This window comes from Notolabrus celidotus, chromosome 13 (genome assembly GCF_009762535.1).
Source record: "Notolabrus celidotus isolate fNotCel1 chromosome 13, fNotCel1.pri, whole genome shotgun sequence".
Classification (NCBI taxonomy): Eukaryota; Metazoa; Chordata; class Actinopteri; order Labriformes; family Labridae; genus Notolabrus; species Notolabrus celidotus.
Genome location: NC_048284.1, coordinates 24759036 through 24779840, shown reverse-complemented (window position 1 = coordinate 24779840; position 20805 = coordinate 24759036). Strand labels below are relative to the sequence as shown.

Below are 20805 nucleotides of genomic sequence, written 5' to 3'. Positions count from 1 at the left end.
AATAGCGGTCGACCAATGTTGTTTTGTTCAGGGCTGAAACTGATACAACTGTTAGTAGTTCATGGGACTAAATAAAAATGATCTTTATCAAAGTTTAAAATTTAGAATATTAAAAACTCAAACACAAAACCTTGTTCAAATGCCATTGGCAAATGTTAAATCAAAACTGAAACTTTCAACATCATATACTGGAACTAGCAGTTATCCAGTTACACTACAGTACAGTTACGTCACACAGTCTTGTGACATCTAGCCAATCGGATAGTGTTGTGGACGGGACATAAGTGATACAAAGTGGTTTGTGAAACATTCCCAGAAGGAAAGACACCAGTAGTGGAGTCAAAGTAAGACATGTTTTAATCTTTAGAATAAAATGCCAATACAGATAATCAACCAAATGTCAAATATTGTCCTGGATAATCGGCCAAGGCTTATAATAGGTTAAACCCTAATCAATACACTACAGCATTGAAAAGGATACAACAACTTTGTGAAAGTCCAAGCAGCTGAGCAAAAGGTACCCACTGCAACTGAATAACGCTTAACTCCACTTATGGCAGTAGATGTGTTATAAATGCCAATGGAGAAATTAAATCCACATTAGCCTTCGTCTTTTGTAATTCAGGGTCTTATAAAGATTAAACTAAAATTTAAGAAGAATCGATTCCAGTTTCACACCAAGTTTTATACATTAAGTCGTCAAGATCCCGAAGACTCTCTTGATATTTGGTTCAAATTTTGCTTCAGTTAAGCTTGATGGTCGTTATCTAAATTATTCAGATGTTGTGCTAATCAAGAACCATGCAGCTGCTTTTTAGCTATTGGATCAAAGAGTGAGCTTCATCTGTCTATGATTTTTGACTGCTGTTTTCAGTGTGGACCATGGTTCATTGATAATGTGGGATCAGCTAACATTACAGAGCCATTATTCAGCATTGCTTTTAAAATCTTTTTAAAATCTTTTTTATTTTTCCTTGTCTTAAATGGAGACACAAACACATACAGCTGGATTATGGCGACTCATGCTTAGCTGTTGTGTGCAAAGCCAGGAAGATAATGTGATGCCTTTCCTGTCTTACGAAATAGCCTACATAGCAAAATAAGCTGTTCCTTTTTAACTATGTTTATTCTGTCCATTTATTTACTCTTCTTTGATGTGGGTTGTTCCTATTTCAAGTCGGGCTTCCCAAGCCTTCAACTTGAGATGTCAAGTCAGTCAACTGAAACACAGCAGACATATTTTCAATTTTTTTTTGGCTGCTGTTGCAAGATAACCAAGCATTATCATAAAATACCTCAAATAGAGACGTCACAACTTAAGGGAAGTATGACCGATCCCAAGCCTGTCCTGTCAAACTGATAGTCAGCTCCCACCCCCATGACAGGCAGACTGCATCCATCATGTGCGCAACATTTTTTTTTTTTTTTCTGTAGAGAAGTTTGTAAAGAATATATTAAACATTAAAATTCTTTCCATTTATATTCTTTCCATACTGTTATTACCGAGCACTACATTTTTAAAAACTGTTTCAATAAAAACTAAAAGTGACCGTTAAGCATTAAAATGCACTGATATCCCACAGAGGGAGAAACTGATATGCTGCTCAGCTCTGATCTTAAAGAAGACATAAATGTTGGAAATAAGACTTAAAGCTGCCCGGTAGCATTTTCCTCCGAATAAAGGTTGTAGCAGTATTATCTATGATGTCTTCAGTAGTGTTCTTTCATCATTCATCACTTACTTTAGATGGATTTCCTTAAAGATTTCTCAGTCTTTACAGGTCAAAGCTTGAAGTAGATTATAAAGGCTTTTGCTAATTCATGTTAAATGTATTATCCAAAACAACAGTTATGTAAACGTCTAAAACTTTAAATCAATTACTTCTACCATCTACTACTTGTGTATTTGTTTTGCCTGTATAGAGACCATGTGCAGTATTAAATATGAACACTTTGAATTGTTGTATTGTACCAGAGTGAGTAAAAGCAGTTTTTATCAGCAGTTGACCGGCATGAAATGAGAAAAAATTGCAATGCTCAATATTGCAATAATGATATGAAGTAATAAATAATCAAATATAAGAGTGCATATTGGCTATATGATAACTCAGCTTTGATTTATATCTGCTGCTTCCTCATACTTTAAAAAAATACCTATGTTCTGCATCCCAAATAAATCCAGAAGGCAGCTTTTTCACCACTGAAGCGGCACTAATTAATCTGATTAGAGCTGATATCTTGAGCTTCATCTAATCCCATCCTTAAGGTATGAAAGCAGGGCTGTTATATCCTGACTGCCACACAAGAGGTAAAATGTACACAAACTGAGTGGTAGCGTATCTTTTATTTGCATCACACATTTTTTTTCTCTTGCTTATTGCAATAAATTCAGACGTATGTCTTTATTGCTAATGCTCAAAGTGTGCAAACAGCAACACTGGGATTGATTGTGCAGCCTCAGTCTACAGTACCTTTAAACAGATTCAAAGTGAAAGAAAATATGGTGTGCTGCATATTGTACGTTTTTGAACACTTGTACAAATTGCATTGAAGTTTAAAAGTTTGTGAACTATGCTTGTTGGCTTTTTACCAAAAGTACAGAGATTGAAGTTGAGCAGTGTGTGGACGAGCGGAGCATTAAAATGGAAAAGTACAAAACAATGTCTCTCTTCAAAGTGAAAAGATTTACTTATCAAAACCTCTCAAACTTACAAACATTGTTTCTCAGTTGTGTAACTGGTGAATAAAAGTAAATGTCAAAAGAACAATTTGCTGGTTTAGGAGGCATTATGTATGACGTATTACTTTCCAAACAACAGTGAAGCTCATTAGGTACAGCTTTTGATACCTGGTGTGAATACCACTGCCAGGTTCCACATTTTCTTGATTGTATAGAGATGAAAATCTGTACTTAAAGCAACTATATCAGGTAAACTGCAGTCTGGCTGAGGGTGGTCCACAGAGGTACTAGGCAGGTGGATTACTCTTGTTTCTTAGGGAATAGTTTTTTCACCAACCGCTTAAAGCTTAAATACCATGACACTAAGGGGCGGTGTCCCTGTAGGATTCCAGTGTGGGAGAGATGGTGGGATGTGTGGTATCAATCTTTCCGTCTACCTTTAAAGGATAAAGTCTTGAGCTTGTTTCCACTTGTTTTATTTTCTTCCATTCCTTTAAGTTTAATGAGTGAGAGAAGAATATGTCCGTCTGTGAACAAGGTGTTGATGCATGGGGAGGAATGCATGCAGGGATTTTGTTTAAATCTTGGGAAAATAAGTCCACAAAATAAACAGATTTGAAGCCAAGACAACTACAAAGTGGAAATCATCACATCGGCTGAACCACATGAAACAATAACTATTAAGTCATTCTGCTGCTCTCTTAAAACCCAGAATATGTCGAGTCTGTTAATCGTTTCCTCGCTGGATGGGGACACGCTGAAATGTGCTGACAATCAAAATAGCCTTTGGTTTATTTTCTCTCCTCATGGTTACCCTGTATACATGAACATAAAAGTTGAAATGCAACTCATGGCACTGGCCTCGGTACCCTGCCAAGCAATGACTGCATGTGTGTGTGTGTGTGTGTGTGTGTGTGTGTGCCTTCACCCTGCTTGGTTTCAGATTTATCTTGATTGTTTCCTTCCATGTCTCTTCAAAAAGTTTTCATGTTTCTCGAGGGTGAAACTTTATGTCCACTGTGGTCTCTGGGTTTGGTTATTTTTGAAAGCAAATGCGGGGGGAAATATCCCAAACATTTTAACAGCCTTCCTTCAAAGGAAGTCGACTCTCTGTTGAATTTAATTAACACACAGGATTGAGATTGGCCCTAAATAGCCTGGCTTTTTTTACTGTGCTTTTCAGAACTGAAACATAAAACCACATTTAGCAGTCATCGAGTCTACGAATCACCACCCCGGTTTATTTAAGCACAAAATTAGGCTAAAATGAGGGAAATCTTTATAAACATAGCAGGGTACTTCTGAGAGACGCTTGACTGCACTCTAGGCATCCACAGCCAATAAGCTCCATGTAATATTAAACAGTCACTAAAGTTTAATATGCACAATAAGACAAAGACATACACCTTCTTTCAAATGTATTGAATCTTGATATACAACATAAACAACTTGTTAAAGTCTTTAGGACATTTGTGCTTTTTTAGAATACAGTAAATAAAGGTGACACAGGTGAAGAATCTGAGTTTGTAATAAAAGGTAAATCTGAAGTGTCCTTGTCAAGAAGAGCACCGTATGTGTGCAAAATGTAAGGACATACATGCATATAAATGAACTTTGAAAGCAGGTTTGATCTCTGATGAAAAAAACAAAACTATTTTTTTCCAAATACAGATGATATAATCAATCAATTCTAAAAATAGTTGATTAAGTATGTGGCACACATATCACCCCATCTCTGATGTACAGGGCTGAGAAGTGCATTGCAAATTTACAAAGGATGAAACTCTTTTACAAGTTGTGTTCCTGACAATCACATATCTGATTTGGAAATTCCAAGTAAGAACCATTGGAAATTCGTCAGAATCTGACATTTGTAAAAAAAAAATTGGGACTGGTATAAATGTTGTGTTGCTTGTAAAATAGTCTCATTGCTTGTAAAAGTGTTTCTGATTTTGTAAATTGGTTTTCTTAAACGTACATTTGCTTTGGCCTTGATAAAAGTGTTTTGCTTAATGTAATTCTGTTTTATAAAACGTAAAAAAAATTTCCAAAATGTTAATTTGTCTCCAACTTTGTAAAAGTGTTTCATCCTTTGTAAATTTGCATTGCATTTCCCAGCCACCATATTACCGTGCTTTATTATAATGCATTTGTCTGATATATTTCGGGGTATTTTTAGGTATGCACTGGTTGGAAAATAAGGGCCAACTCTGTGGTAATTATTTGTCTGTTTTTTGAATGAGTAGGAGATTAGAGGTGTTTCAATTGTTAAACAGCTGACTTCTCCAGACAAATAACAACCTCTTCTCACAATTAGCAGACAAGATTTACAAGCGTGTCAGCATTACATTGATGCGACACAACAAATACAAATTTACTGACATCAGTTCAAAGTATATCATATGCAGATGGCCAGTGTTGGTCAACAGTGGGGAAAAAAGTGCAGCTACTCGCCTTAATCACCAGTTGTTGTGTGTGTCATGCAGCCAGTATCACTAAATCATTACCATTACAGAAGATAGGGCAGATTTTCATATCATACATTAGTTGATAAAACTACTTCAGTGTGTAAGACAAACAAAAAACCTCTGCATCACCATGCTCCAACCTAATTTACTATCAGGCTGTACAAACTATAAACAGTAGCTTTGGTTACTTTTAGTTACTTTAGGTGCTATTATGAATCCCCAAGATGAACTGTAATATGGAGAGGAAAGAAAAGGGTGCTGACAAGTGGTAAGAAGTCCCATTACGCCAAGAAGGCGGCTTACTGGAACGTACCCACACTGATCAATAGTGCTTATATTGGCCGATACCAATGTTAAACTGAAAAATCTGTGCATCCCTAGTTCATCTATCTTAACAAATATATTCATTTTCCTTTAATTCAGTCCTTGTCAATATTAGATCAGACCAATTAAACTGCTGTCTGGTGATTCAAAATCAACCCTTTAATAATCCTATCCTGATCTAGTCCTGTTGATTCAACATAGAAATACCTAGTTTGATTAAAAATAAACATTAAGTTGAACAGGCTGTTTAACAGATGGATTTCGAACTGACAATCAAATCAATTAAAATAGCTTGCATACATACAGTGCTGATCAAAATTTAAAGACCAGTTGAAAAATTGTACAAATTTACATTTTGAACTGTTGGATCTTACAAAGGTTCTAAGTAGAGCTACAAAATGCTAAAAGAAGAAATGGGAGGGAGACAAAAAAAATTTGAGTGATCATTATTGAAAACAACAATTAAACTGAAATAGGCTGTTTATCAGCCATTTAAAAGTTTAAGAACACAGCTCAAAAAAAACTGAAACCCCCCCCAAAATAGGAATACAAGTTTAAAAAAAGGACTCAGTAATGAATAGCTTCATTGTTCTTGTTGATCGCTTCAAAAAAAAATTTCGGCCTACTTGATGCGAGTGTTTCCAGGAGGCTACTGGGAACGTTGCTTCAAGTGGTGAAGATGGCTTCACTGAGGGCAACCACTGTCAGGAACTGATGTCCATTTTTGTAGACTTCCCATGCCGTCCATCCCCAAATGTTTTCAACTGGATTTAGATCAGGAGAACACCCAGGATCTTTTAAGAAATTAAAAATGACTGTCTTATTGCGTCCTCAGTAACCTCAGCAGCAATGGCACGCTGCGAGAGGCCTTGCTTATGCAGCTAAACAATCCGACCAAGTTCAACGAGAGAACGCTTTTTTCCTTAGCCATCAGGAGGTCATGACAGTGTGAATACCTGACAGAAAAAGACATTGAATCCACATTTTTGATGCAGATTTGCAGATTTGATGAGCTGTGGTCTTAAACTTTTGATCTGCTGATGAACAGCCTATTTCAGTTTAATTGTTGTTTGCAATAAATTTCTTACTCAAATTTTTTTTTGTCTCCCTCCCATTTCTTCTTTTTGCAATTTGAAGCTTTACTTAGAACCTTCTTAAGATCCAACACTGCAAAATGTGAATTTGTGCAATTTTTCAACTGGTCTTAAAATTTTTGATTTGCACTGTATATAAATTTGATTTGTATTAAACTGTGTAAAGTTAGAATAAATTCAAAACACCCTGAACAGCACTTTAAATAAATTGTGTGTGATATGGTGTCCCTTCACTTCCTATTTTAAGCATTAGCATTTCTCTATGATTCTAGAGTGACATATGTTTGCATAGAGGTAGATATTCATGTATCTGTTCGTAGTCTTTACTGTAGTATTTAATTCTAAAGGGAGAAAGGCGAGGTTGTTCCACCCCTGCTAATGCAATTGGCCTTGAAGCTGTAAGGTTTTTATGATTTCAAGGTTTGTATCATGAGAAGAGGTTGAGCTGTAAATAACTATCGGGATAATTAATCAGTGTTTTTATATCCTTCTTATAAATCTTTTTTTAATGTCTGTGTCAGGAGATTTCTTTTTTTTTTTCTCTACCTAGAAAGAAAAAGACAGAAAATGTTGGTCATGCTGAAAATCCAGAGAGGAGCTCTTCTTTAGCTCAACTTGAGAGTCAGACACCCCCTAGAGGCCAGTCTTCACACTGCACTGTTTTAAAGCATGAAAGGAGAGGAGGAAGGATGGAGGACAGAAGAAGTAGTGTAGATGTGTGAGTGTTTTGTGCTCCTGAAAGGACAGAGTACAAGGGCAGGTGAAGTGACAGCACTTGTACATGTGTGTGACGTCTTCATTGGTCAACTGTAACAAAGACCTTAGATCTGTGTGTGTGAGTGTGTGTGTGATGTCTTCATGCTGGTCCCTGAGGGCTTTAGATTTTAACAGAGCATGGATCACAATTACTGTTCCTCAGAGAGAAAGAGAGAAAGAGAAAGAGAGAAAGAGAAAGAGAGAGAGAGAGAGAGAGAGAGAGAGAGAGAGAGAGAGAGAGAGAGAGAGAGAGAGAGAGAGAGAGAGAGAGGGAGAGAGAGAGAGAGAGAGACAGAGAGACAGAGAGAACTGAAAGCTCCCCCTCTTTCACACACTCATACACACACACATCTGCTTTGTTCCTCTAGTCCAGCAGCTGAAATTCCCATCAGAACTTTACATCGTAAAGCCCCATCATCATCCTCATCATCGCTGCCTCTCTTTGGTTTCCCTCTTTGTTCTTCCATCTTGCTCTCCATTCTTTAATCCATAGGTCACACACTATTCCCTTACAGTATTTATAAAACAGAATAAAAGTGTGTTTACTTTCATTTTTAAAAACTAGAGTGGTGAGCCAACTCTTTTCTGCTTATGCACGATCGTGACAACAGAATGTTTTCAGCAGATTTGTATGTGTCCATGTGTCAGAGGGCCTTGGTTTGAAGTTTCTCCCCTCAGGGCTCAGTGCTTTCTGAAAGTATTCTTCAACACACAAAGGGTCTTAAAATGTTTAATCGATACAACAGTTTAAAAATGTGTGAGTGTGTGATGTGAAAATGAATACTTTGACCACAATCTCCTCAGAGTGTCAAAGCCTCAGTAGAAGTTTTGTCCGGCTGTTCAGGCTGCAGCAGAGAATCACAGAGGTGACAGCAGTGATGACTAAAGCAGAAGCTGCATCAGTGGGTGACACAAGGACACACACACGCATGAAATGAGCCACCTCGGAGGCAACATCTTGCCTGCTCATCACATTCACTTGGACTGTAACACACAGTGCCACCTAGAGAGCTGGACAACAAACCTCAAGTTTACAAATGAACCCACAGCTTTGTGGAAGTGTCTGACTCCAACAAACTGAGCAGCAAAGCAAAAAGTAAATGAGGCTCTGATCATGTCAAAAAATAATTAGAGGACGCTACTACTACAAGAAGAAACTGAATCTGCATTAACGCGTGTGTGCGTAAGAGTGTGTGTGAGTGTGTGTGAGTGTGTGTGTCTGCACATTCCAAGTCCTGAAGTGCCGTGAAGGTCAGAGGTGAGCCGTTTGCAGCTCTTCATCAGCTCTCCTGTAGGGCTGCTCTCCCTGACACACACTTGTTGACCGGTCACTCCACTAAGTGCAATGACACAACAATGGGGACACACTGAAGTTCACACGGTCACGTTGAAAATGAATCTTTCTTCTCTGCAGTTTGGTGAAGCATATGGCATCAAAGAAGAGGTTATGTATATTGAGCAGGTTGTAATAGTGGACGCCTGACAACCTGTTTACTAAACATTGGCCTACTCATTACACGACAACTTAGCTGAGAAATCTATTTTCTTATACCAAATATGAATTGCCTGTGTCTGTAATAACAGTTAGCTTTTTAGACTTCTTCGAATGAGCTAACAAAAGCTTGACTTACACTGCAGCATCAAATCTCATAAAGCCATAGGTTCGTGCAGCCTTGTACCTACACAGAAGCCTGCATAAGTAGTCTGACATGCGTCTCCTCAGAAATGTCACTACACTTTAAAGTCCTGCAACTGCAAGTCCTGTGACTGCTCAGCAGGGTAGCATCGTGTTTCCTGCAATGCAAAATTTCCGGTATTGTCTCCATCATCCTCCAACTACACTGATTCAGCGGACATACATTCCATCTCTTTGATGTCTCCTTTTTTTCTTCTTTACAATAATTATAATATGATAAACTACCACTCCGCAATTATTAGCTCTGGGGTGCCAAAGTGATGTAAGCGCGCACACCATGTACAGAGGCTACAGTCCTCGTTGCAGGGGTCGTTGGTTCGATTCCCAGCTGCAACCATTACCTGCATGTCTTCCCCTACTCTCTACTCCCCAAATTTCCTGTCTCTCTTCAGCTGTCCTATCAAATAAAGGCAAAAAAGCCCAAAAATATAACTTAAAAAAAACAAAAAAACAATAATCAGCTCCAACTCAAACATACTACAGTCATGGCCAAAAGTTTTGAGAATGACACAACTATTAATTTTCACAAAGTCTGCTGTTTCAGTTTTTATAATGGCAATTTGCATATACTCCAGAATGTTATGAGGAGTGATCAGCTCAACTGCAATTAATTGCAAAGTCCCTCTTTGCCTTGAAAATGAACTTTATCACCAAAAACACATTTCCACTGCATTTCAGCCCTGCCACAAAAGGACCAGCTAACATAATTTCAATGACACACAGGTGTCACACACATTAACACAGGTGTGGGTGTTGATGAGGACAAGGCTGGAGATCAATCTGTCATGATTGAGTGACTGGACACTTTAAAAGGAAGATGGTGCATGACACCATTGTTCCTCATCTGTTAGCCATGGTTACCTGCAAGGAAACACGTGCAGCCATCATTGCATTGCACAAAAAGGGCCTAACAGGGAAGTTTATAGCAGCGAGTAAGATTGCACCTCAGTCAACCATCTATCGAATTATTATTATTATTATTATTATGAAGAACTTCAAGGAGAGAGGTTCAATTGTTGCCAAACAGGCTCCAGGGCGCCCAAGAAAGTCCAGCAAGCGCCAGGACCGTCTCCTGAAGGTGTTACAGCTGCGGGATCGGGCCACCACCAGTGCAGAGCTTGCTCAGGAATGGCAGCAGGCAGGTTTGAGTGCATCTGCACGCACAGTGAGGCGAAGACTTTTGAAGGAAGGCCTGGTGTCAAGGAGGGCAGCAAAGAAGCCACTTTTCTCCAGTAAAAACATCAGGGACAGAATGATATTCTGCAGAAGGTACAGGGACTGGACTGCTGAGGACTGGGGTAAAGTCATTTTCTCTGATGAATCCCCTTTCCGATTGTTTGGGGCATCTGGAGGAAGGCTTGTTCGGAGAAGACGAGGTGAGCGCTACCATCAGTCCTGTCTCTTGCCAACAGTGAAGCATCCTGAGACCATTCATGTGTGGGGTTGCTTTTCGGTCAAGGGAGTGGGCTCTCTCACAATCTTGCCTAAAAACACAGCCATGAATAAAGAATGGTACCAGAACGTCCTCCGAGAGCAACTTCTCCCAACCATCCAAGGGCAGTTTGGTGATGAAGAATGCCTTTTCCAGCATGATGGAGCACCTTGCCATAAAGCAAAAGTCATAACAAAATGGCTCGAGGAACAAAACATTAAGATTTTGGGCCCTTGGCCAGGAAACTCCCCAGATCTTAATCCCATTGAGAACTTGTGGTCAATCCTCAAGAGGCGGGTGGACAATCAAAAACCCACAAATTCTGACAAACTCCAAGCATTGATTATGCAAGAATGGACTGCCATCAGTCAGGATTTGGTCCAGAAGTTGATTGACAGCATGCCAGGGAGAATTGCAGAGGTCTTGAAAAAGAAGGGTCAACACTGCAAATATTGACTTATTGCATGAATTCTGTGTAATTCTCAATAAAAGCTTTTGATACTTATGAAATGCTTCTAATTGTATTTCATTATACCATAGAAACATCTGACAAAGACACCTAAAAACCCTGAAGCAGCAGACTTTGTGAAAATGTAATATTTATGTCATTCTCAAAACTTTTGGCCATGACTGTACAGTCAGATTTAGTCGCCATGGTTGAACCAGAACCAGTAACTGACAAAATGACAAGCATGAGAATCGCACTGCAAACTAGCATTTAGGCAAAGCACACTTTGTTCTTTTATGTCTCCTGCCTCTTCTCCTCTGGTTTAGTTGCTTTTCTTTTCCCAACTGTAAACAGACAGATGCCAAATTAACCAGACTTATTTTGCCACGTTGTTTTGATTACAGTCTCCTAGAGTCTGTGATTACAGCAGCATCCATGACAACCCTGAGTCAGTGAGAAATAACAGACCACTGCTATGGAACAGTGACCAATCATACCAATTCATAAATGTTTCATTATTCTTCATTTCAATGACAGATGACTAGTCCGCTATCAAATTGTTGTTATCTGCAAATCCCACAGTGCCAATATTGTCTAGTAAAATACTTACCCAAAGACAAAACATGTCATGACTATGAGGATGAATACATATTTACATAAATACACTTCTCTATGATGCCTTTATAAGATTAAAAGTATTTGCTTTATTAATGGTAGCTTTCCAATAATAATTTGTATCTTTTAGCACAAACACATTCATGAATACAATTGTGCTACACAAAAAATAAAAATAAAATCACAAATGCAAGACAAAGGAAGACTGAAAATATAGCAAGCGCTTCAAAGATGAAATTCAGGAATATTTGGGAGCAAATGCATTTACTTCATACAACAGCTTTACTGCAATGTAAATATTTCACCCTGTAAATAGTAGGTTTTAGTAAATAATATGAACTATTTTTATGTATTTTGTGTCTTAAAAAATAAATACAAAAGAGATCAAGAATGAAGATATCTAAAAAAAAAATGAATCAATGCAAACAGTCTGCAGGCCCACTTCAGAGAGAAGGAAGCTGACCTTATGTTAAAGTGTACAACGGTGTGTCAGTGTGTGCTTTCTCTGCAAACACTGTTTCCACAAAGAGGCTTTTTTTCACTCTCCCATTCATTCAACTGACTTTTACTCACTTTTTCCTCCTTTCAGCCAACATTTGGCTGAACACACTCACACACTTTCTCTCTCACACACACAGACGTAATACGCGGCCCCGTTCAGCGGGCTCCCCTCGGCTCTGCTTTAAAGCGTTGCCTATCCAAACAGGAAAGTGGCCTCTGCCCCGGCAGCAGTCGAGGGCACAGCGGTGGAGATTTCATTAGTCACAGCTAACAGGCTAATTATCCGCTTCAGCGCACCTGTAAAACTTAACTGTGTGTCAATCTCACACAATCGCAGACACTGCCGATAGGTGTGTGTGGGTGGGTTTTTTTGGGATGTGGGTGTGTGTGTGGGCGGGTGTGAATCAGTGGGTGTGTAACAAAGCCGTCTGGTTTTGTATTAATATGTGAACTGTGTCAATCAGGCCTCTGCAGGCATGAGAGCGTTTTGTGTGCTCTGGTATGACAGGGGATCAAACTGAGTCAATGACTGGGTTTTTGTTTTTCATGTACCTGCCTCCAAAAAAGGGTTTTTTTTCATGTTTAACGCTTCAGTGCTGTTTTCAATAACATTTCTATCGTCTGTGTGTTGGGGTTTGAAACTTTGCTATAAGACGATAAACACGCAGATGTACAAATATAGATATCCAGTAACAGAAGAAGTTATTAGGTATATTCCAAAAATGAAATACATGAATTTTGGAGATTGTGATATGAAATAGACAGGAAGTCACAGTGTAATCTTTTACAATACGCTTTGACAACGGCTTGATATCAATGCTACATATAACATTAGCTAAATATGGACGTGGTATCCGTGTCGTCACCCATCTAGTTCTGAAGCGCTGTTTTGAGGCCAATTGGCGGCGGCGGCCATATTTCTGCTGTCGAGCGATTGTGACATAAAGAGGCGGGCTTTGAGCCTCATAGCCAACAGCTACAGTTTTAGACTACACTTGTCTTTTGTACCAGGCCGTAAACATGTTTATTTTTGCTGTAAAGATCGGCTTTTTTGAATTGGTGTGTTTGTGGTTTCCGGTACTTCCGGAGCCAGCCTCATATGTAGTTTTTAACACTTCAGGACTCGGAGGTTGCCACTTGGTTGGATCACAAAGTGTTTCCTCTGTGCATATGTAGAGCCAGAATCCTTGGTGCCTGTCACCAGTTGAAGTATAATTTGATATAGGACATCCGTCAATAGACAGTCCCGCCAGGATTTCGCAGGATTTTTTTGTGATTGTTGCGCCCCAAAAAAACTGAATTTGCGACAGCTTTTTGAAAAAATTGCGGTGAAAGTTAAGATTTTTTTTTTTTTGCTTTTTTCCTCCAATAACATCTCAGGGGCAAGTAAATACTCTAAATTACAGTTGTTTTTAGAAAACATTCTTGATGTGGCCACTGACTGTATTTTGATTCTATTGATTCACAGAAAAATGCCAAGAAAGGTCTGTATTGCACATTTACGACGGTCCCTGAATGCACCTCACAGCGACTGAGGCACAGACAGTCAGTTCACGGCACTCTGAAATGAATCTGCATCTTTGATGACTAGGAGTTGATCAAAACTTACTAAATGTGTCTGATGTTTCACCAAACTGGATTAAACCAAGCTGTAGACGCGGAGCTTTTTACGGTAATAGCGTCAACAACGTCAAACGTCAAATAGTAAACAGACGTCCCCCGGTTGTGTCTTTGTCACTAACGCACACCGGGGGTAAAAATCATCAATGAAGATGAGACAGATGTTATGTTATGTTTTTAGGAACTTCCAGCAAGTCTGAAAAATGCTAACAATATCTTTTCCTTCTAGCTACAGGCTACACTCTTTATATTGGGGCAGAGGTCTAGAGTAGAGGAAAAATAACACATGAAGATTGCAACTATCAAAAGCCCTTTCCTCTTTTAGGGGTTCAGATGTCTGTTTAAAAATAGACTCAAATAGAGAGATGAAGGAGAGCGGAGGTTACTTATGTGTCTCAAGTCTTTGAGGTTGAGGGAATTTCTCACCATTTACTGCAAGTGCCAAAAACCCGCATCCTGCCCCATGAATAGACCTGGAGACGCACACACACACACACTCTCAGACACCGGCACCTCCTGCCTGGCCGTCTCTTTGTAGCTGTGTTGTGATTGTATCAGATGTTGAGCGATAGAGGTTAGGAGAATGGGGGTGTTGGTAGGGGGATGTGTGAATTTGTAATGTGCTTATGCTGGGACCGCAAAGACAGGAGATAGGGGCACCAAAGCCGTGTTTTACTCCCACACACACACACACATACACTCACACACCCTGTAGGGAGTGGAACTCTAGCTCCCTGAACTCCTTTCATCCTCCTGAAGGTGGAAGTGAGTGCAGAGTTTCCTGGAGTCACAGCAAGATTCAGCACTCTCTATATCCTGCAAATCTACTGCCTGCTGACAGCGTGTGTTTTCGTGTGTTTTCGTGTGTTTTGTGTGTGTGTGTGTGTGTGTGTGTGTGTGTGTGTGTGTGTGTGTGTGTGTGTGTGTGTGTGTGTGTGTTTGTGTGTGTGTGTGTGTGTGTGTGTTTCAAAGGCTCAAACTGGACAACGTTGAGGTGAGCTATCAGTGTGTGATCTCTGTGGCTATATGTATAACACATCACAGTGTGAATGATTGCATTAGCCAAGAAGCAGCTTTATTAACGTGGCTCTGCGGAAGAGAGAGGGTGGAGAACAGGCAAGAGTTGGAAAGATCGACTTTGCTGATTTTCAGATAGTGTTTTATTCATCTGGATATTACCTCTCCTCTGAAGTGCAAGAGTTGAACTGCAGACCCTTTTTAAGATTGCGTCGTTGAGCCTCCATGTGTGGTGCAGGTCCTGGAAGGTCACCAGAAGCTAAAGAAAGAGCAGCAAATGGTGTCACTTCCCTTAACCTCAGGTCAGAGGTCAAAGGGGAGCCGCACTGTACTGCTGGACTGGACTAAAACAACATACCTACAGCACACTGCGCTGACACTTTACAGCTGGCCATTTGTCACACTAATTACAGTCATTTACAGAAGTGAGGATTATTTCTTTCTGTAATGATTTGATTTAAAATAATCTTAGGAAAATCTACTAATGTCAAAGAAGTATCATAACATTAATATAAAATGTTTATTAAAACATACAAGGACTGGGGCATCGTTGGCCTAACGGTCTAAGCGTGTGCCCCATGTACTAGGCTATAGCCCTTGTCGCAGAGGTCGCGGGCTCGATTCCAGCCTCGACCATGTACTAAATGTCCTCCCCCACTCTCTACTCTCCACATTTCCTGTCTCTCTTCAGCTGTCCTATATATTAAAGGAGAAAATGTTCCCAAAAAAATATTATATATACAGTTGTGCTCATAAATTTACATACCCTGGCAAAATGTGTGATTTTTTTTGGCCATTTTTCAGAGAATATAAATGATAAGAGAAAAACTTTTTTTCACTCATGGTTAGTGGTTAGGTGAAGCAAATTTTTTATCAAACAACTGTGTTTACTCTTTTTATATCATAAAGAAAACAGAAACTACCCAAGAAACCATAAATTCTGCCAGGGTATGTATACTTATGAGCACAACTGTATATATATGGAAAAAAAAAACATACAAGAACTTTTCTATCACTTTCAAATGAGCCATTGAAAAACAAAACACGTACTCTGAATCCCCAAGGGGGAACACTCTTTTTTTCCCTCTTTTTTTTTTTTTTATCATGCTACACACACAGTTTGATATACACACTCATGCGCAAACATTCTATAGAGAGATTTCAGGGTGAGAAGGCTGTCATCAACCTTTTCCACCTGGTGGGGGGTGTGGTAGCTTGCTCAAGGCCCAGGCAAACAAACCAACACCTCTTCAGCTACCAGTCCAATTTCCAAACTTGGTCCATATCAGGACTTGTGCTTACTGCCACTCCCATGCTATGTCATGTTTGACCTACTTCAGACTCAACTTATCAATGTTGACTTAGATGTCTTTAGCTTCAGTCAAGTTCAGTCCATTTTGGTTGACATTAAAGATCATTGACTTTTATGCTTTGGTTCAAATCCTTTTCTCACCTAAGTTGTTTGAATTTTCATGTTGAGAAATAAAAATATATAGTATTTTCCCCATCGTATTAAAGCAAGTCTTTTATTCATTTAGTGTGATTGGTAAACATAAGTGTGGTTCTGTGTGTGTGCATTGGACTATAACATGCCCACAGCAACATGCACTACACCCACTTTACATATACAGTAGCTGTGCCTGTATGAAGATGGAGAACACTGAACACATCTTTGCATACATGGTTGTAATAACAGATATCAGTGCCATATTGTCTCATATAGTATAACCTTGTTTTTGTTTCACTGCTGTTACATCAGTGTTGATTCCTGACACACATACATGCATACATACAGTACATAATTCATGAGCTAGCAAATACTTTTTAAAGCCACGTTGCAGACCTCAGACTGACAATCTTGGCTGTTGAGTTGCTTTGGAGCCACTGGAAACACAAATCCACAGCAGCCTTTTGACCCAAATTCAACTGTCATCAAAGTTTCTGTTCAGTCTCCTGATATCAGTTTTGAAATGTGTAGGTTTTTCCACGAGCCAAGACTTAGCCTATCAACAGAAGTTACGAAGACTATCCGTTCAAAGTACTTTGTTGACGCCAAATTTTACGAGGCTTAAAGGCACAGCTGATACTACTGATATTGTTTTCTAGGAGATTTGAATTCACAGTGAATTTGGGTTAAATCTCCTGTGAGGACATTTAAAAAATACTGAAACTAATACTAACTGTCACACATAGCTTCAAATGCCAACAAGACTGTCAATAGGAAGACCGGTTATTTCCATCAAATTGTTCTATAAGTCTGTAACTGCTGCCATGGGCTACATTGAGTGCATACATTTTCAAATGATAAGATTCACAATGAGTGGTGCGTTTGACTGTTAAAAGACAAATGGAGGACTTTTGGTCAATACAAAGAAATTTAAAAGTTCATCAGTAGTTGATCTTCAGGTCCACTGAATAAATTCAGATCTCACTACAAGGGATGAAGCTTTTACGGTAGGGCTGCACCGAAATGAAAATTCTCAGAAAACCAAAAACCGAAAATGAGGAAACCCGGGCCGAAAACCAAAAACTGAAACACTGAAAGAAACTATGCCAATTATTAGTGCGGAGACCGGGGACAGTTGTAACATTTCAATCCTTGGATTTGAGATTAAGCCATGCATTTTCTGTTTGTGTTGCACAGGCATTTTCTCGGCCATTTATTAGCAGACACTTGAAGCTAGTTTGTATAGCAGTTTGAACACACTGGGTTAAAAGAGCTCAAAGTTATAGACAGAAATGTCAAAAATGTTACAACTGTCCCCGGTCTCCCCTACCATTGCATTTATGGCTCTGACTGTGTACTAACCTCACTAAAATCAAGGATCTCATTGAACATATCAGACAACCAGGGTGCATGCCCCTCATCTGGTTCAGAGAGACGAGTCCTTTTTTCTGCACTCAGTTCTCCTTCCTGCACTGTGTGCTTCTCTGTCTCCAAGCGGGTTCTCCGCATCCATCGCGGTCTGGATCATTTCTCATGCACGCTGCTTTATTCCAACATCCAAGTAATGATCTTTATAACGTGGATCAAGTACAGTCGGGATGAAGTGCAGAGGATCTGAATAGATCTCAGTGAAACGTGTGCTGACAGACTCTAAGAGTGTGCTTTTCATTGTTTTCACTCCGTGGTCCGTCTCAACCTCTTTGTTTAGAAGACGCTTTAGTGCTGCAATTAAAGGAAGAACGGAAGCAGACATGTTGGCCTTTATCCAGACAACCGCGTACTGGCAGCGTTTTTTGCTTGCGTCATCACAACATTCTGTTTCGGCCATGTTGTTTTGGTGATAAAAGTCTTTCGGCCGAAAATGCACTTTTGAGCCATTTTCAGTCGAAAATTTTCGGTGGCCAAATTTTCAGTGCATTCCTATTTTACGGTTTCCGATCAAAGCTATGGTTTCACTGTCGCCGCTATCCTCAAGTAACATCTTATCCACTTTTCAGCCCAACACTGCTTTATAAAAACAGACTATCTTTCATTAACTTTAAGTCTACCTTTATTTCATATCTCAACATGATTTGGAACAAGATCACATGATTTCACTTTTACTTTCAAACCTGTCCTGATTGTGGTCACATTGGATGCTAACAAACACACTCACACACTGAGATCAGAGGCTTCCCTGTTCCTCTGTGTTGTAATGGCAGTGAAGGCACCTTCTGGCACAGGGCCTTCGCTAGACAGCACAGCAGGGGAGAGGGGAGTCTTTATACACTCGCACCACCCCACACACAAACACCCTAACACGTCTGGCTCCTGTCCCCCTGTGCTTCTCCATATAACATATCAAAGCATCTTGGGGTGTCCAGGGATCTCAGAAAATCCGCCCTCACTTCCTCAACCAAACCTCTCTCTTTCTTTCTCTCTCTTTCTCTAACAAACACGTGCACAAGCCATGCATGGTGATGAAGGATTGTACCTCTCTTCTCTCCGGTCTCCAGCTGATGTACACACACCGTTCCTGTCCAAACACCTGGAATAACACCACAAACACATACACACATCCCAGCACACACACACACACACACACACAGAGGCCGGCCACTGCTCTGCTTCTGGGCCAAGATACGCAAAATCCAAATTGTACTACACTGAACTGTTTTGCTAAAGGTGACGGTGGTATCACTGTGCTAATAAATACATGAATACTTGCACAAGCATGAAGAGCTTTCTTGGCATTTTTTGTCCTGCCGCTGAAGGACACAGAGGAGCAAATGGCCAAAAAGAACGAAGCCAAGAGAGGTGTTAGAATGAGGAGAACGTGTGCGTTTGTTTTATTGTGTGCAAAAGAGTAATGATGCAGAAGAAGCACATCTGTATCTTCATGTCTGCTCTTTGTGGTTACTGCAAGACTTGCCTATCTTTGATGATACAGTATCTCTCTGTTCACTTCCTGGTCAGGGGGAGGAGGAAGAGGAGCTGGAGGAATAAAATGATAAGAGGATAAAACAGGAGAGCCATTCATAGAGCATGTTCTCCAGGGATTATGGTGCTTTGTACAGAGAGGAACAGTGTGTGAGACTGGTTTTAGGAAGAGAGGGAGCCAGAAGAACTTCAGGAGTGAGCACAAAGAATCAAAGAATAGGTACAGGAATTGAATATTTACAAAAATGTAGGCCTGTTTGATCTACAAATACAGGCTAAAGTGTGCCATGCGTGTGGTCTCGTCCTCTCATCCTGTTTAGGAAGGAGAGAGAGAGACCCCTGTTTCCTTTGGCCCTGAACTCTCTGTTGTGACTACATTACAGCCCCTTCATCACTCCCACATCTCCATAGGGCTCCTATAGTAAACTCCATCCAGCATGCCCAACACCAGTCCACATGAAGAGAGTACAAACCCTGGGCTTTCAGTGGTCACCCCTCTGACTTTATGAAGCTCCTAATGGTTTTAGAAACACCTCAAAAAATATGTTGCTGAGGTCTTTGGAGTCATAAAGTACGTCTGGCTTGTCCAGGGTTTGGTTAACACAATGATCTACTGGTCAGGAGGTACACAAGCAAGACTAGATGGGCATCCAAAAGCCTTTAATATGAGATGACCTGCTCAACCTATTGTCTTTGTTGGGAACCTTTATAACATGTAAAATGAGCCACAGGGCCTCACGTAGCAGCAGCTCCACCAATGTGACAACTTCCTTATTTAGTAGTTGGGGGTGATGAAGATGCTATTTCTGTCTGATCTGCAATCCAAGCTGGCATTCCCCAATGAATCCGGACCATGTCTGGTTGGCGAGCAACTGTGAATGCTGCTAATGTCTGTGGCTTAGAATCACAGTCTCAGGATAAACCATTTGGGGGAGTGATCCATTAGGTCACCGCATTAGCAGAGTATTTGATTTAACAGAGTTCATAGCCACAATGTAAGCAGATACATAACCTAATGGTTTTGAGTTAATCACGGTCTTGATATAAGGGGCCTTGAGAGTACTCTGGACCATGCTTGCAAAGGCCTTAGTTTCTGATGTTCCTTTTTAAAACTGGTCCCTTCCTTGACTGCAACTCCCCAGGGGTTTATTTCTGCTAACAAACTCTCAAAGCCATTTACAGAGATCCAAAGGTCGTTCTCTGGTGGTAAAATAGGTGAAGATGTTTTCCTTGAATTTCTCACAGTGGCTGCCTAACTTTCCTGGTTAGGGACTGAAAAGTCCACTGATGTGGCATGGAAAGCTTGTTGATCTATTAGAGTCAGTCAAGAAGGAAGATGAGCAATTTAGGGGATGACAGTCAGCACATAAAGACATCATCCAGAATGACCTCTGCAACTCCACAAAGACCGATCATGAACCAGGATGGTGCAAGTTGATGTCAAACTTCTGGGTGAGCAAATGTGTAACTGGAGGTTTGGCTTCCAGGACAACAGGGTTTGATGTTAAGTCATCTTGTCACCGACTTGACATCTTGATCACTGCTCTGTGGATTTTCAGTTTGTTACCCTGAATCAGCAGACAACTCTGTGCAAAAGTCTCAATCCTTCAGTCAGGTTATTTTCAGTAAGCTTCCTCTCCTCCGTAGCATTTAGTAAAACTTCTGCCACATGTTCACTGGTGTACTGGTGCATAAAATAGGCAGTAACTGTCCCTTGTGTGGTGTGCACCCATCACAAGTGAGTGAGTATCTCTGCAGAGTTGAGTTCATCCTCCATTTTTCTTCTTG

At 40.1% G+C, this 20805-nt stretch overlaps 1 long non-coding RNA gene across 4 annotated transcripts in view; it reads right to left on the bottom strand.

Annotated features, from left to right (window-relative positions):
• LOC117823664 overlaps positions 1–20805 on the bottom strand; it is a 67650-nt gene that overhangs the window by 31990 nt on the left and 14855 nt on the right. The window contains exons 5-6 of one of the 4 annotated variants that reach the window (XR_004633454.1): positions 14814–14910; positions 14683–14723 (exon numbers count right to left, since the gene is read on the bottom strand). The exons of 2 other annotated variants lie outside the window; for them this stretch is intronic. This is a non-coding gene — a long non-coding RNA (uncharacterized LOC117823664). Of the gene's footprint in view, positions 1–14682; positions 14724–14813; positions 14911–18921; positions 19072–20805 lie in introns of those variants that run through there. One more of the 4 variants, XR_004633458.1, reaches the window with a different exon arrangement.